We start from the raw sequence: 16,822 nt of genomic DNA, 5'->3' as shown, positions 1-16,822 counted from the left end.
TTGGGGCTTCTTGGTAGGAGCTACAAGGTGATCTGTGGTTTTTTGTCACTTGTGATGGGCTTGGAGGTGCTTGGGAGAGGTTATGCTGCAAACCAAATCTGGCTGTCACTTGTATCAGGCTTGGGACCCTTCGGCGGGCACCATGATGTGAATCGAGACCAGCTATCATTTGTCCTAAACTTGTGGCCACTTAATTGAAACTATGTTCTAGGTCAAGATCAACTACCTCCTATGCCAGGCTTGGGAGCACATAATAGGAGTTATAATGCAAGTTGGGACTGGTTGTCACTTGTGCTGAGTTTGGGACCACTTAGCAAGAGATCCAAGGCATAGTGAAGCTGGCTGCTGCTTGTTTGGGGTTTTTGAACTTTTGAGAGATTTTGGGAAAGTCCGACATGAGCTAAGGCAGGGCTACTTGTTTAGGGGAGCCACTGGAAGAAGCCTGGGCGTGGTTGGTGAGTTGGGTGGGACAAGTTCTCAAGGAATCACCAGGGTGGGGCCAATGGTGTTAGATTAAAGGAGACTTCAGATTTGGTGCTTACCTGGGCTGGGCTATGTTGGTGAGAAAAGAGTTCAACAAAAGAACAATGATGCCTGCCAGTGCTTCTGTTCCTAGAGGGAGTTATCCTGATCCCTGCTTCTCTAGCCCTCTCTCTAAAGTTAGTCATTTTGGTTCCTTCCAATTTGTCCCTGGCACTTTTGGAGCTGCTGCCTCTGTGCTGAAGTTTAGCGTGAGTGAGTTTGTGAGTGAGTCTTTGCATGGTCACTTTAAGACCTGCAGCACCTTTGTCTCTAGCAGCCTATTGTCTTATTTTGGATACAATCTATGCTGGTTTTCACAGCCAGATAGTATGTGGATTCCTATCCCTCTTCCCAGCACTGATGCTCTGGGTTGGGGAACTCATTCCTCAACCCAGAGGAATGAGTTGGGGAGCTCCTTCTGCAACTAAGATCTTCCCTCCCAAAGTTTAACTGCCACATGTGGGTGTGGGACCTGCCTGTCCTGCATCTCCACCCCTCCTACCAGTCTCGACATGTCTTCTTTATATCCTTAGCTATAGGAATTCTGTTCAGCTAGTCTTCATGTGGTTCTCAATGATGATTTTTCTATATTTTAGTTATAATCTTGCTGTGATCATGGGAGATGGTGAGCATAGTGTTTACCTACTCTGCCACCTTGACTGCAAATCTGACATTTTTCTTGAATAAATCCTTTTGGGCTTGAATAAAATAAATTGCTGCAAGTCTTTGGTCAGTTTCTATAGTTCTGAAAAAGTTGATTCTGACTATTCTGGTCAATTTTCTTGTTGCTTTTATGGAGAAGAGAGGTCCTTAACCTGACATTTTTGCTGACATTCACTAGCATGCTCTTACTGCATTAAATAAAAAAGTACTGGGGATTCAAATGATAACAGGAATTCTCTCTCCCTCAGAGCATGTGGAGTACCCACATATCTATCTGTGAGACCTATGAGACTACCAAATGTTCTTCCCTCCCCTAATATAAACCAGCATGCAGATTGAGACGTGCTGTTCAAGCCAGCCTGTTCTAATCAGATAGATGGCTAGACTAGATGACCTTCATGGTTCCTTTTGGCAGAGATTCTAAATGTGTCTCTCCTTGCAGGTCAGCCTCATCATGCAAGAAATAATCAAAGGTGTGAATATCTCAGATCCAGATCTGTTTTCAGGCCACCCAGATATCACCAAACAGACTTCTGCTATTTACAGGTTCATAGCTAGAAATGAGGACAAGTGGCCTTTTTGATTTCTTGGCAGTGGCAAAATGCCCACACAATATAAGAAAAGACTAGATCATCCCAAAGTGAGACTAAATATCTTCTCTACACTGTCCTTGAACAACTTAAGATATCCAAGTATTGTTAGAGATGAATTGTTTGATTTAAATTGGCCTCTTCAGGAATCTCAGTGATAGATAATACTTGAAGGGAAAAATGTTGCCTTAGCATCGCAAAGCACTATAGGCTAAACTCTAGGATATTAAGTAACTCTGGCCCAGCTGCGTCTCATTTGATAGGAATGCAACCTTAATCATCATTTATTCCAAGATTAGCATATTATTCCTCAGACATCAAGGTTAGTTCAGGGATAATGGTGAAGGCATGGAGGTTATGAAGAGAATATAAGAAATTGCTTATCCAGGGGGTTTGGGGTCAAATTGTTGATTCTGGCAATGGGCTGTGATTGGCCTTCAGCACTATTTCTACCTCTCACTTGAGTGGTAGATACCTAGCATAATAGGCTAAGAAAACTCTAGAACTGATGGGCTGCCACTACAGTGCAGAGAAACCAAAATAAGTTCAGTCAGCCCTCCTGGGACAGTTGTCTTGAGCCCAATCATAGACTCATCCTGGGGACTTTCAGTGTTACTGAGAGGGAGTTTGTGAATATACTAACCACTGCTGTAGGTAAGCATGTCCTTTAGTCAGGGCAGGAATCTGAGCCATTGCAGAGGCAGGTTGGTAGAAGATGTTTGTCAATCTGCTCTTTGATGGGAAGGGAAATTCTTACTGTAACTGGCTGTTCTTTGATAAGAAGCTCCACCTGCAGGAGCACTGTATACACTGTTCCATTGGAGTATATTTGATTCCTGGCCCCTTCCACAACCAGGACCAAAAGTCCAGGGGTATTGTCCTTTTGCTGGTTTTTTTTTTTTTTTGGTCATAATGCCCAGCCCATGCCTTCTAGGGTTACTGAAACATCTGGCCCTTTTTAACTAGGCAATATAATGGGCAAAGGCATTATGCTTAACGGGGTATAAATGTTTGCCAGTACCCCAGAATTCCCATAAAAGCCTGTACTTTTTTTTTACATTTTTTGGTACAGGGCTTGTAGTTTGTCTATGACATATCCAAGGACAATGTAGGTCTTACCTGACCATATGACTCCCTAGAACTTTACTGTGGTGCCTGGACCTTGAATTTTCTGTGCATTTACTGTTCATTCTCTGCTGTAGGTGGTACAGCAAGGTCTGAAAGGTTTTCTGTAGCAGAGGAAAATCTTCATGGGTTAACATAATGTCATCAATATAATGAGCCCATTTCACACAGGTTGGGAAGGAAACAGGGACAAGTCCTAAGCTACTATCCCATGGCATATGATGGGGCTATGATAAATGGCCTTGAGGGAGCACTTGGAAGGTATATTCCAAGTGGGAAACACATTTTCTAACAGTTTCTTTGTCACTGTGAGGGCACTGGCCTTGCTGCAGGGAAAAGTTTCAACACATTCAAAAAATATAATAAGAACATATTGATAACCCATACTAGTGGCAACTGAATGAATTCTAGCTTAAATGCCCTCTGGTGAATGAAGGAATGCAGAAAACTGAAAAATGGGGTTTGCTAAAGAGAACCAAGGACTTCCTAGGGTTTCCCATAGCTCCAACTATTCTTTTAACTTACAACCACTGTTTACCCATCATAATTTCCCTGATTCAGGAGCAGACTGTTACAAGAACATCAGGATAGCAAAAGTCTGGCAACGAGGGGTCATTTTTGTAGAGTGGCCTTCATTTTGTTGCTGCTGCCTTTTCATAAAAGTCAGCTAGGACATTTCTAATGCAAAAAGTTAGCTTTTCCATCAAGAAGATTTAGTTGTCTTATGTAATCAAAGACATACAAAGTTATTTTGATAAAACATAGAACCTTTGTTTTCTAGGCAGAAAACTTGTTAGAATATCTTATCAGGAACAGACCCACACACCAAGAAAACTTTATCCTTTTAAGAGAGCAAGAGAACCAGACTCTAATTTTGCATCCGCTTACTTTTGATATTTAAATCCACTTACATAATTAAATCCATTTTAAATCTTAGCCAACTTTACCGCACATTAAAATTTTTTTCCAAAGATTTCTTTTCACAAATGTTCTGCAATTATTGCTAAAAGTTTCACCTAAAGACCTTTTATTCTACTTAAATCTATTTTTAACAGTTATGCTTAGGTTACCCACAAAAACTTCATGAGATTTTAGACAAAATTGCCATCATTTTATTTTTGCTGAAAACGCTATAGAAAAGTCCAAATTCCAGGACTATCATCTTGATAAACTATTAACATGGTATTAACATGATTTCTAGTTGCTTTGTTAATATTTCTCTTTCTGCTTTCCACTTTTCTCAGAACAGAGAAGGAACTTTAAACATTCTGTAATATTTTAGTCTTTATAGGAGGAAAAGTTATCTAAATTACTTCAGAAGAGTCCATGAAGAGTAATCATTTTTCATCTTTGATATGTGATTTTATTAATAATTATATTTCCCCTTCCGAGGAAAAGTATAGCAGCTTTTGGCTTGGGTTTCTAATCACTTAAAACCACGGCAAAAGTTTTGTACATAGTATGGTGAAAATAAGGGACATACTGAATGTCATCACTAAGCACTGTGAATTGATGAATTTAATAATGGGTGATGAATATGATATTATCATATAAGAGTGACTTCATTATGTTTTATGACCTGCTGCCTATGTACCCTTGAGCATTTTTCATTTATATTATACCTCAGTTGAAAAAGGATTTGAGGTTTTGAGCGGTCTTGACCCATTAAAGTATTTTGCAATGTTAAGAGGCCACTGTTTAACTGGTGATTGTCAGAGGGTTGGGGGGCTAAATGAAAAAAACAAGGGATGAAGAAGTACAAAATAGTAGTTACAAATTGGTCAATGGGATGGGGAGTACAGTATAAGGAATATAGTCGATATTGTAATGGCTATATATAGTGCCAGATGGGAACTAGAACAACTGAGGGGATTGCTTCATAAATTATATAAATGTCTAACTGTTGTACTGAAACTAATATAGAAAAAAAGAGACTTTAACCTTATAATTTAAAAATTTTAAAAAATCTTTTAATATTATAAAGAATGTTAAAACATGATTAAATGAGAAAATGAATGAAAATATTGACTGTACAATGTTACATTAATATAAAGTTTTAATAAGAAATACAAAAACATTAGATTTGGTATATGGAGGAAAAGAATGCATTTAATCAAAGTTATTCCTGATTCTTATCGATAATATTGCAATGAAATATTTTAAAATTACTAAGAACCAGAGGACTTTTTAGGATAGCTTAAAATTTCTACTCAAATGAGAAACCAAAATGCTGGTTTATGATGGCTCCAGGATACAGTCACTTTAAAAGGAAGCAGGAGATGAGCCTTTAAATAAAAACTAGTGTAAAGTATATCATTCGCTTTTGATTGCACAATGGATTTGCCTTTGAAAAGCTTCCATTCCCACTTCATATAATTTTGAAAGAATGCCAATCATAAGTTCCTATACTCCTGACTACAGGGATGAGAATGTGGTCCAAGCTAGGCGAAACTCCTGGGAATTTAAGTTTTTGATGTGAAATCTACCAAAGACCTCAATAAGAAAAAGCGCAATAATATACTTAAATACTTCGCAAAGTATTTAAAATAATTTAAACAGGTACTTTAGAAGGAGATCTAATTATTCAGCGAGCATAGGAAAAGAAAGTGTTTACCATTGTTAGTCATCAAGGAAATGTACACAATGAGATGATACTACCAAGCGTTGGCGAGGATGTGGAGCAATTGGAACTCTAATCCTCTGCTGGTAGGAATGTAAATTGGCATAGTTTGTTTGAAAAGCCATTTGGCAATATTTCTTAAATCTGAGTACATCCTATTGTTAAATTCAGGAAAGTGAGTTTTCCTTTGTTCAAACTTTTTTTCCAAACAATTCGTTAAGTAGTGGTTTCAAAGTGTGGTTTGGGACCCTGTAGGTTCTGAAGGTCAAACTATTTTAAAATAACAACTGAGATGTTCTTTGCCTTTTCTACTTTCTTTCTAATTGTACAGTGAAATTTTCCATAGGCCAGCTAGCTTCTATTGCCATTATTATTCTCACAGCTAATGGAATATATGCTTGTGGATCCTTGTGTCTTCTAAAATCTTCCAAGTTCTTCGTAGTCTTTATTAACTTTTTAGAGTGTAAAGAGGTCCTGAGACCAAATGTTTGACAACCACTGGCATAGTAGATAATAGGTGCAAAATCACCCTTTAAATCATAGATTGATCCACTGCTGATGGATCTTTAGGTATATCACAAATGCTGAGTTTTACAATTACAACTTTTCCTTTCCTTGAGCATATCAAATAGCTGACTTGGATGTTCTTCCACACAATTTTTTCTAAACAGAGCTAGCAGTATAGTTTTTTGTTAGCCCAGTATTGGGAGTTTTTATTTTCTCTGACCTCTGAAGTTGAGACTTTCTTCCCTTAAGAAGTATCTCTATATCTAAATATTGTATATAGTTTCAAAATAAATACATATATATTATATAGAAAGTCTTTAAATCAGGAATTTTATAGATGTAATCTATGTAATAGATAAGCATTTATACTCTACAAAATGATAGCTGGTCTAAGGACATATAAACATAGCCCTTTAATTATTAGAGAAATAAATGAAAACAAATATGATTTTAAATGCATTCATTATTTATCCAGAATGAGCTATAATAGGTAACTACTGAGAAACTAACGGGGCTGCCATTTGCCATGAAGTTTGAGAACAAACAACCAGTCAACATTGACTGTCCGATTATAGTTTACTAGTGAAAAATATTTTTAGTTCTGAATTTCTGTTGGATTCCTTATATTCTAGCCACCTTAAAAACAGGAGGAAGAAAAAAAGCAAAACTATATCAATAAGCTAAAATTCATCTGCAAAGTTGATTTCTGTTATTTCTACTCCATATGGCTTCTAAGTGTACTGAGTTTACTGTTATTTACTTAGAAAGCTATTCTCTCCTTGACTATAGGACTTAGCTATTATTTTATCCCAGATCCTCAGAGGCAAAGCATAGCTCAAGAACTTATAAAACCAAGCTTTTAATTCACAGACTCTTTACCAATTTAAAAGTTACCTTCTGGTACTAGATGTACTGAGAAACTGCTAACAGTGGCTCACAACCAAAATAATGGGTCAATACAAAGAACCTTAGGAATTATGGAAAAATAAACTCTATTTTATGACTACTTTAAATATATTTTAAAAAATCAGCTCTGTTTTAAGATCACTCAAGCATTATAAAACCTAATTCAAAGTTACTTCAAAGTCCTTTTTTTCTGGGTTTTCATTTTGTTAGTGTTAATACACAAAATAGAAATAACAGGCATGATTTAGAACTCAGAACAAACCCCAGAACCTATACAATTACTAAGTGCCTATTTCTTGGAAAAAAAAATAGAAATATCAATTATTCCTTAGTTTGTTCCCTTTACCTCAGCACAATAGTTAAAAGAAGCTACTAGGTGTACCTGCATTGTGAAATACCTCAGTCTTTACTGTTGTCATAGACATGTTTAAAGTGCTAGCCAAGCCAAAACACCCAATTCTTTAGAATTGAGCTTTCATCAACATTTTCTGTTGAACCGTTGAGTCCATGTGTCAAATTTATGCTTTCCGGATCACATCTGACCTAGACAGTTCTATAAGTGGGTCTGGGCCAATCAGATATAATCTCTCAAGAATTTTAACTAAGAGGAACAGATAAACTGACATACAACAAGCTGGAGAATAGTAGCCCCGCCTCCTACACACACCCACATACACACTAGATTGCATGCATAAGCCTCAGTTGAAGCACATGTCTTGCAAGAAAATACCCTCCTCAAAATCCACTCCACCTCTCCTCCTGGCTAGTATAACAACAACTTGTATTCAAACATAAGCATAACCCAACTTGGAAATTACTGACCTTACTAAAAGATAAAGGAATTATTCACTAAAGAATCCGCAGGACGTGGCAAGTAGGTTCCACCAGGAACTCAGAGAATATGCCTGGGAATGAGACCTGAGAGTACTAAACTAGAGTAGGATATATAGCTAAATAACGGAGTTCACTGATTGGGGATGGTCTCCCAGGACTTAGAAACAATACACTTGCAACCTCAAGGAGGTCCTAATGAGATGAAGGTGCTAAAACTGCCTTGGCATTGTTGGCAAATGGAATGAAAGGCTCACAGATATAGCATACAGAATGGATCTATTATGTAAGACTCAAGAACTATGACTATGTTCTATCAAATGACTATGTTCACCAGGAGGACAAGTAGAACACACCTTGCACTAACACCTAAAGAAATTTACCAGTAAAGAGGGCACAACATCATTGAGAAGCTCAGTAATTGCTGTCTTCTGCTGGACAGGATTGATGGCAGGGATGGTGTTAAAGAACTGGGATCTCTAATGACAATTGATATAATAGGATTCTAGAACTAGTCTCTATAAATTTAAGAAGACTGAAATTGTACTAAGCCTATTCTCTGACTACAATGGTATGAAACTAAAAATTAACTGCAAAACAAATCTTGGAAAAACCACAAAATGTGGAGATTAAACAACATGCTACTGAACAACTACTGAGTCAAAGAAGAAATAAGAGATCAAAAGAAACATAGAGACAAATGAGAATGACAATATGACATATCAAAATTTTTAGGATACATCAAATCAGCACTAAAAGAGGAAAGATTATAGCATTCCAGGCCTACCTCAAGAAACAAGAAAACTTTCAAATAAATGATCTAACATTTCACCTTAAAGAATTAGAAAAAGAACAAATGAAGACCAAAGTCAGTAAAAGAAAATAATAAAAATTAGAGAACTAAATGAAATAGAAAACAAAAAGATAACAGAAAAAAAATTAATGTAACAAATAGCTGGTTCTTTGAAGAGATAAATAAAAATTGACAACACTGGCTAGACTCCCTAAGGAAAGAAGACAAAAGACTCACTCATAAATGAAAGAGGAGACGTTACAACAGAAGCCACGGAAATACAAAAGATTATACAAAAATACTGTCAAAGGCTATATGCCACCGAATTTGATAACCTAAAAGAAATAAACAACTTCTTAGAATTATACAACCTTCCTACACTGAACAATGAGGAACTGGAAAACTTAACAGACAAATCAACAGTAAGGAAACTGAAATGGTCATCAGAAACCTCCGTTAAAACAAAAGTCCAGGACCAGATGTCTTCACTTGTGAATTCTACCAAATATTTAAAGAAGATTTAATACTTAACCTTCTCAAACTCTTCCAAAAAGATTGAAGAAGAGGGAATACTTAACTTATTTTATGAGTCCAACATCATCCTGATACCAAAACCTGGCAAAGATGACACAAAAAAGAAAATTACAACCAATATCTCTGATTGGGAAAAGATATTCACTAATGATACATCTGATAAAAGGCTAATATCCAAAATATATAAAGAACTCATAGAACTCAACAACAAAAAAACCAAACTATTCAATTAAAAAACGGGCAAAAATCCTGAACAGATACTTCTCCAGAGAGGAAATACAGATGGCCAATAGACATATGAAAAGATGCTCAATTGTCAGAGAAATGCAAATTAAAACCACAGTGAGATATCACCGCATACCTGTCAGAATGGCTATCATTGATAAATCAAAAACAAGTATTGGCAAGGATGTGGAGAAAAGAGAACCATTACACACTGTTGATGGGATTGCAAACTGGTATAGCCACTATGGAAAATAGTCTGGAGTTTTCTCAAAAAATTAAAATGAATTTACCTTTTGACCCAGCAATTGCACTTCTGGGTATTTATCCAAAGAAAACCAAAATGATAATTTGTAAAGATCTATGCACCCCTATGTTCACAGCAGCACAATTTACAATAGCCAAGATATGGAAACAAGTTAAATGCCTATCAACAGACAAATGGATAAAGAAGTTACGGTTCATATATACAATGGAATATTACTTGGCCATAAAAAAATCTTACCATTTGTAATGACATGGATAGACCTAGAGGTTGTTATGCTGAGTGAAATAAGCCAGATACAGAAAGATAAATACCATATGATTTCACTTACATGTGGACTCTAAGGAACAAAAAGAAGAAACTCATCAAAAACAGACTTACAAATATAGAGGACAATTTGGTGACGGCCAAAGAGGAGGGGGGTTGGGGGACTGGGAGAATGGAGTTAAAGAAGCACAAATTAGTAGTTAATAGATGGTCATGCATAAGGAATGCAGTTAGCATTAATGTATTGGCTAGGTGGAGAGCCAGAGGAGAGAAAGTGCAATTAGGGGGATCACTTTATAAACTATATAAATGTGTAACCAATGTACTGTATAGTGAAACTAAAAAAAAAAAAAGAATAGGGCTACCATATGACCCAATAATCCCTCTTCTGGTTATCTATCCAAAAAATTTGAAAACATTTATTCATAAAGGTATATGTACCCCAATGTTCATTGCAGCATTATTCACAATAGCCAAGACATGGAAACAACCTAAGAGTACTTCAATGGATGACTGGATAAAGAAGATATGGTACATATATACAATGGAATACTATTCAGCCTTAAAAAGAAATATTGCTATTTGTGAAAACATGGATGGATCTTGAGGGTATCATGCTAAGTGAAATAAGTCAGATGAAAAGGAAAAGAACCATATCATTTCACTCAGATATGGGATATAAAACAGAAAATAACAAACAAACAAAAACAACAGACAAACTTATAGGCACAGATAATAGTATAGTGGTTACCAGAGGTAAAGGGAAGGTGGGTAAAGGACGAAGAGGGTAAAGAGTGTCAAATATATAGTGATAAAAGGGGACTAGACTTTGGGAGATGAGTACATAATGCAATATACAGATGATACGTTATAGAATTGTGTACAAATTGGACAATCTGAAGAAATGGATAAATTCCCAGAAATATACAATCTTCAAAGACTGAATCAAGAAGAAACAGAAAATCTGAACAGACCAATTACTACTAACAAAATCAAATCAGTAATAAAAAATCTCCCAAAAAACAAAAGTCCTGGACTAGATGACTTCATAGATGAATTTTACCAAACATTCAAAGAAGAATTAATACCTATCCTTACCAAACTATTCCAAAAAATTATAGAGGATGGAAGGCTCCCAAGCTCATTTTACTACTATTGCAGTAGGGGACCTAAATACCCCACTGTCGGATATGGACAGATCATCCAAACAGAAAATCAATAAGGAAATAACATCCTTAAATGACACATTAGACCAACTAGACATAATGACATTTAAAGAGCCTTCTATCCCAAAACAGCTGCTTATACATTCTTCTCTAGTGCACATGGAACATTCTCAAGGATTGACCATATACTGGGACACAGAGATAGCCTCAACAAATATAAGAAGGTTGAAATCGTACCAGCCATATGCTCTGATCATAATGCTTTGAAGCTGGAGATCAACTGTAAAAAGAAAGTGGGAAGAACCACAAATAAATGGAGATTAAACAACATTCTACTGAAGAATAACTGGGTCGGGGAAGAAATGGAAAGAGAGATCATACATAGAAACGAATGATAATGATAGTACAACATATCAAAACTTTTGAGACATGGCAAAGAGGAAAGTTCACATCATTACAGGCCTATCACAGAAAAAAACAAGAAGAACTCAAACAACCTAACACTTCATCTTAAAAAACTAGAAGAGGAAGAACTAATAAAGCGTAAAAAAGCAGAAGGAAAGAAAGAATCAAAATTAGAGCAGAAATAAATTGGAAAAAAAAAACAATAGGAAAAATAAATACAACAAGGAGCTGATTCTTTGAGAAGGTTAATAAAATTGATAAACCCCTGGCTAGATTCACTAAAGAAAAAAGAGAAAAGACACAAATAAACAAAATCAGAGATGACATTGCAGAAATACAAAGGATCATACAAGTATACTATGAAAAAGTTTATAACACCAAATTTAATAACCTAGAAGAAATGGACAAGTACTTAGAAAAATACAACCTTCCTAGACTGAATCAAGAAGAACTGGCAAATCTAAATAGGACGATCAGCAGTATGGAAATCGAAACAATCATCAAAAACCTACCAAAAGTAAAAGTCCAGGACCAGATGGCTTCACCAGTGAATTCTACCAAACATTCAAAGATTTAATACCTATTCTCCTCAAACTCTTCCAAAATTCGAAGAGGAGGCACTACTTCCCAACTCATTTTATGAGGCCAATTTACTCTGGTACTAAAACCTGGTAAAGATAACACAAAAAGAGAAAACTACAGACCAATATCTCTCATGAACACAGATGCAAATATCCTAAATAAGATACTAGCGAACCAAATACAGCAACATATTAAAAAGACTATACACCACGGTCAAGTGGGCTTCATCCCAAAGTCACAGGGATGGTTCAACATACGCAAATCGATTAATGTGATACACCACATAAACAAATTACAAAATAAGAATCAGATAATCACGTCGATAGATGCAGAAAAAGCCTTCGACAAGATACAGCATCCATTTATGATCGAAACACTTAACAAAGTTGGTATAGAAGGAAAGTACCTTAACATAATAAAGGCTATATACGACAAACCCTCAGCCAACATTATTCTTAATGGTGAAAACTAAAACCGTTTCCTCTAAGATCAGGAACAAGACAAGGCTGTCTGCTATCACCACTGTTATTCAATATAACATTGGAGGTTCTAGCGAGTGCTATCAGGCAAGAGAAAGCTATAAAAGGCATCTAAATAGGAAATAAGGAAGTCAAACTGTCACTATTTGTAGATGACACGATCCTTTGTATAGAAAACCCTAAAGACTCCACAAAAACACTACTAGAAAGAATAAGCAAATACAGGAAAGTTTCTTGATACAATATCAGTGTTCGAAAATCCATAGCATTCCTATACTCTAATAATGAAGTGTCAGAAAAAGACATGGAAAAAATATTTCCTTTTGCAATTGCAACAAAAGGAATAAATTTAACGAAACATGTAAAGGACCTATATAATGAGAACTACAAAACCCTATTAAAAGAAATCCAAGAAGATACAAAGAAATGGAAAGATATTTTGTGTTCATGGATTAGAAGAATCAACAGAGTTAAAATGACTATATTACGTAAAGCATTATATATATTTAATGCAATCCCCATCAAAACCCCGTTAACCTTTTTTTTTTTAAAGAAATAGAACAAAAAATCATCAGATTTGTATGAAAGCCCTAAAGACCCCAAATCATCAGAGCCGCTCTGAGAAAAAAGAACGAGGCTGGAAGCATCACTCTGCCCAACTGCAAACTATACTACAAAGTGACCGTAACCAAAATGACATGGTATTGGCAGCAAAACAGAAACACGGACCAGTGGAACAGAATCAAGAGTCCAGAAGTAAACCCATATTTATATGGGCAAATCATTTTCAACAAAGAAGCCAAAAGCATACAGTGGAGAAAGGAAAGCCTCTTCAATAAATGGTGTTGAGAAAACTGGAAAGCGACCTACAAAAGAATGAAACTAGACTTGTTGTCTATCACTACACACCAAAATTAACTCACGGTGGATTAAGGACTTGAATATAAGACCTGAACCAATAAAATGCACAGAAAAAAACATGGGAACTAAACTCAAGGACCTTGGACTTAAAGAGGATTTTATGAATTTGATCTCAAAAGCAAGGGGAGTAAAAGCTAAAATAAATGAATGGGACTATATCAAACTAAAAAGCTTTTGCTCAGCAAAAGAAAACATCAACAAGGTAAAGTGACCACCATCCGAATGGGAAAATATATTTGCAAGCAACACCTACAATAAAAGCCTAATATTCAAAATATACAAAGAACTCATACAACTCAATAACAACAAAAATCAAATGATCCAATTAAAAAATGGGCAGAGGTCCTGAACAGACACTTCTCCCTAGAGGACAGACAAATGGCCAGGAAATATTTGAAAAGATGCTCGGCATCACTAGCTATTAGGGAAATGCAAATCAAAACCACGATGAGATACCATCTCACTCCTGTTAGAATATCTATAATCAACAGAACAAGTAATAACAAATGTTGGAGAGGATGTGGAGAAAGAGGAACCCTCATACACTGCTGGTGGGACAGCAAATTGGTACAGCCACTATGGAAAACAGTATGGAGGTTCCTCAAAAAACTAAGAATTGATCTACCATAAGACCCAGCAATCCCTCTACTGGGTATTTACCCCAAAGATTTGAAAACCCATATCCGAAAAGATATTTGCACACTGATGTTCATAGCAGCATTATTCAAAGTGGCCAGGACATGGAAACAACCAAAGTATCCTACAATGGATGATTGGATAAAGAAATTGTGGTACACATATATGACAGAATACTACTCATCCATAAGAAGAGATGAAATACTGCCATTTGAGACAACATGGTTGGACCTCGAGATAACCATGCTAAGCGAAATAAGCCAGACCAAAAACAGTTGAAAACCACATGATATTACTTATATATAGGATGTAAACCTAAAAGCAACAAACAAACAGGACAAATAAACAGACTCATGGACATGTAGAATAGACTAGTGGTTACCAGAGGATTGGGGTGAGGAGAGGGGAGGTAAATGGGGTAAAAGGGATCAAATATATGGTGCCAGAAAAAAATCTAACTACGGCAGTGAACATGCAATATAATATATATATATATATGACTTACTGTTGAATTGTATAACTGAAACTTACTGGATTTCGTTAACCACGTCACCATAATAATAATAAAAAACACAGCCAACCCCCTCCATTGTGTGTGTGCGCATGCCCCTGCTCCACACACATACAAACAGAAATTTGGTCCCTAGAAATTCTATGATTAAAAATGAATAGCCATTTTGGATATTGCACAGAGGTTTATGAGAAAAATCAGTAAGACTGTATTTTTCTTGTTAAACTTTATTTTATTAGGGTCTCATAATTCTGTGATAGATTTTTAGTCATTTTTTCCATTAAAAAGTACTGATGTAAAAAAATAATAACCTAAAAAACTGCCACACATACAAAAAAATCCAAACGATCCATAAAACATTCTCTTTTCCTTTTGAAGGTTTTATGATGCGTTGTAATCATTAACCAATCTTCTACTATTAAACTTAAATGGCCAATGGAGACACACAGTTCTGAGACTTTCTTCCACCACTGATTAAGACTGAGATGACAGGTATTGAGGATAATATTCATTTAGGCTTCTGAGCTTTCTGGACAGACTTGGTGACCTTGCCAGCTCCAGTTGTCTTCTTGTCCACCGTTTTGATGACACCCACAGCAAATGTTGTTCTCATGTCACGAACAGCAAAACGGCCCAAAGGAGGATAGTCAGAGAAGCTCTCAACACACATAGGCTTGCCAAGAACCATATCAACGATGGCAGCATCACCAGATTTCAAAAACTGGGCCATCTTCCAGCTTTTTCCCAGACGATAATCAATCTTCTCCTTCAGCTCAGCAAATTTGCAAGCAGCGTGAGCTGTGTGAAAATCTAGCACAGGTGCGTATCCAATACCAACTTGGCCTGGATGGTTCAGGATAATCCCCTGAGCTGTGAAGCCAGCTGCTTCCATTGGGTCATTTTTGCTGTCACCGGCCACACTGCTGTGATGAACGTCTTCAAGACACATTCTTGACGTTGAAGCCCACATTGTCCCCAGGAAAAGCTTCACTCAAAACTTCATGGTGCATTTCAACAGACTTTACCTTCATCATTCTGTTGACTGGAACAAAGGTGACCACCATGCCAGGTTTGAGAACACCAGTCTCCACTTGGCCCACAGTGTCAGTACCAATACCACCAATTTTCTAGACATCCTGGAATGGAAGATGCAAATGCTTGTCAGTTGGACGAATTGGTGGCAGAATGCAATCCAGAATTTCAAGCTGTGTGGTTCCACTGGCATTGTAATCTTTACAGGTGACTTTCCGTCCTTTGAACCAAGGCATGTTAGCACTTGGCTCCAGCATGTTGTCACCATTCCACTCAGAAACTCACAGAAGTGTTACTGTGTCAGGGTTGTAGCCAATTTTCTTAATGTAGGTGCTAACTTCTTTAATGATTTCCTTATATCTCTTCCAGCTATATGATGGCTCAGTGAAATACATCTTGTTAACACCAACAATCAGTTGTTTCACACCCAGTGTGTGAACCAGAAGGGCATGCTCATGGGTCTTCTCTTTCTTGGAGATACCAGCTTCAAATTCACCAACATCAGCAGTGTTGCAACAGTCAGGACAGCACGGTTAGCCCAAGATGTGCCTGTATCCATGTGTTTGGTAAAGTCTCTGTGTCCTGGGGCATCACTGATGGGCCATCAACATAGTACTTGCTGGTCTTGAATTTCCACAGGGAGATATCAATGGTGATATCATGCTGACGTTCCAGTGTTCAGTTGATTCAAGACCCAGGCATTCTTGAAGAAGCCCTTCCCATCTTAGCAGCCTCTTTCTCAAATTTTTGGATGGTTCTTTTGTCAATCCCACCACATTTGTAGATCAGATGACCAGTTGTGGTAGACTGACCGGAATCTACGTGTCCAGTGATGACGATGTTGATATAAATCTTTTCCTTTCTCATTTTGGCTTAGATTTAGTGGTAGTTTTCACGACACCTTTGTTCTGATGGCAAACTCATTGCAAAAATGTAAGATCATTTTAAGATCACTGAGTTTCTACTATGACACAAGCTCTAACCGATGTTAAGGAAGAAGAAATAAAGAAGCTGCCACTTTTATGCTTTACAATGACAACAAATTACTAATATCTTTAAGACTAGGAGAATATCCTTCCAATGAAAATGAAGAACAATTAGAGAACATAAATGTGAAAGAGAAGCATTTTAAAGAAGCTAGAAGAAAGCAAAGAAAATTCTGCAAAGAATAAAAGACTCTGAAGGCTTGTTTTTTCAAAAAAATTTTTTTTTTTCAAATACTTGTAGTAACATTTCTTAGAAGGT

At 36.6% G+C, this 16,822-nt stretch overlaps 1 pseudogene; it reads right to left on the bottom strand.

The window, feature by feature from the left end:
• Positions 1–15,053: 15,053 nt before the first annotated feature.
• On the bottom strand, positions 15,054–16,444 carry LOC120590772 (elongation factor 1-alpha 1-like; annotated as a pseudogene).
• Between the last annotated feature and the right edge of the window lie 378 nt (positions 16,445–16,822).

Source organism: Pteropus medius, unplaced genomic scaffold (genome assembly GCF_902729225.1).
Source record: "Pteropus medius unplaced genomic scaffold, Ma_sr-lr_union100, whole genome shotgun sequence".
Taxonomy (NCBI): Eukaryota; Metazoa; Chordata; class Mammalia; order Chiroptera; family Pteropodidae; genus Pteropus; species Pteropus medius.
Note: the sequence above shows the minus strand (reverse complement) of the source record. Positions and strands in the feature narration are given on the sequence as shown.